The following is a 2060-nucleotide window of genomic DNA, read 5'->3' as shown; positions in this document are numbered from 1 at the left end:
AAATCAAGTGGATCTAATTGACATTTATCGAATACTTCATCCAACAACAGCAGAATACATATTCTTCTCATTCACACATGAAACATTCATCAAGATACATCACATCCTGGACCATTAAATTTACCTTGACAAATTTAAAAGAATAGAAATTACACAGGAACAAGAACTGGAGAGTGGTGGTAGCTTTCTGCACTTGCAGTAATGGAATGGCCTGTGCAAAGCTTGCAGAGTCCCTGACCAGTGACCTCTAGATGCCTGCACCCTTCCTCCCTGTCAATTCTGGGCATGCACACTGCCCACCAGCCCACTGCATGGTGACACAAATCCTGTCCTTTGTTCTATCAGGCTGCCCGTTCAGAAGACAAGAATTTGGGGCATATTTGAACGTTAAGAATGAATATGAAACAACTAAATTTACCCAAGTATGAAGACCAACCACACCACCCTCTAGCAATGTGAACTCCACTTACCACACAGTCTGAAAATACTTCTGTAGGGACCACTTGGGGTCGACAGAGTATTCTGAGTCTGTTATTTGATTAATTGAAGAAGCCAATTCTTGGGGTCTGAAAGAAGTCTGATTTATGATGTGGAACAACCGTTACATCCTTCACAGCCCATTCTTCAGGAAAGAAATAAAGAGGAGACCCCTCTTCTGCTCCTGTTTTATACTACTTCCATATTTATAGTTACTTAGTGGTGTTAGCACACAGGCTCTTCCACCTCTTGAAGCAAACTCCTCATCATAAATCATTGACCCAGATGGAGCCACCTAGACAAACTTTTACCCTGAAACTTGGATTTACATGCATCCATCTCAGGACATCATCCAAGTGCCTATTTCTGCAGAAGCCAAAAGTTACTGAATTATTTATAATCTCTTTCATAAAACTGTATGTGAATTTAAATAAAGAAGTTTGCAAATATTGAGAGGCCAAAACAAGTTTCTTTGGGAGAAATATAAAATGAAAAAAGGATAAACAGGAAAATGTTTGGCATGACAGAATCATAAATGAGAGACATTTATTTCATGGAGCATCCTAGGATGTGGCAGATGCAATCTGAAAACAAAGGCACAACTTTGATCCTTGACTCTCTGGAAAGCATGGTACTATGTTAGGGCAAGGCAGTTATTTTGCAAAGAAGGCAAGCTACTCTCACAACTTTTCTAAGTCTCCAAAGGAGTCCATTTCATGTTTCTGGCCAAAGTGCTGACTGGCAGGTACACGAAGGACAGTCACAGCATGAGAATGCCACCTCCTGTCAACCCTGGCAGTGTCACCAGTGACCTGTATGACTCTTGCATGGATAATTTCTTTGAGCATCTGATTTTTGTCATTTTTTATGATTACCAGAGTTACCTTTATTCTGTGATCCAATATGAAGAAGTCATAATACCATTTCTAATACCTCGATACTGCTAAATGATTTGATAAGGACTCAATTCAGCATTTGTATCAGGTCTTGAATAGGTGGGACTGGGTGGGGAACAGCATTGGACATTGATAGAGCACTTTCCAGACCCATTTTTTATAGTGAAAGAACATGAGGTGTTTTGTTTCTTTTTGTATTTTTGAGAAAAATGCAAGTTTTTAAATGACCACTTATCCCTTAATTATTTACTAATTATTAGTTTATTCAGTCTAGAAAAGACTATACAGAACACATACTCTTTCCACCCACACTTATACATATATAGGCAGCAGTGTTACTAGGAGCATTTTTTTTAAAAAGAGAGAGAAAATGAACATCGGCCTAACTGATTAAATGTGACTTGGGTCTGGTAGAAATTAGGCCACATGAAATGGAGGCCATAAACAAAGTGAAGTTTGTATTTATTTACAGTAAAAAAAAAAAACTGACTAGAACTGGCATTACCATACGTATTCCCTGTCCAAAGCATTACTGCTGTGGAATAGATAAGAGCATGAAATTACAATGGATGGAAAGAAATTTTTACTTCTATCAGCAGGACTGAAATATATCACCCAACCTGAGAGAATCAATGACTTTCACTGTTCCACAGTTTGCCTGAAAATCTATTCTGTTTAGGAAAAGTT

The 2060-nt window shown here is 38.3% G+C and overlaps 1 pseudogene; it reads left to right on the top strand.

The window, feature by feature from the left end:
• The first annotated feature begins 311 nt into the window (after positions 1 to 311).
• On the top strand, positions 312 to 1424 carry LOC101441527 (protein mono-ADP-ribosyltransferase TIPARP pseudogene; annotated as a pseudogene).
• The last annotated feature ends 636 nt before the right edge of the window (positions 1425 to 2060 follow it).

Source organism: Dasypus novemcinctus, chromosome 2 (assembly GCF_030445035.2).
Source record: "Dasypus novemcinctus isolate mDasNov1 chromosome 2, mDasNov1.1.hap2, whole genome shotgun sequence".
NCBI classification, from domain to species: Eukaryota; Metazoa; Chordata; class Mammalia; order Cingulata; family Dasypodidae; genus Dasypus; species Dasypus novemcinctus.
The sequence above is the reverse complement of the archived record's forward strand: the minus strand, read 5'-3'. Positions and strand labels throughout refer to the sequence as shown.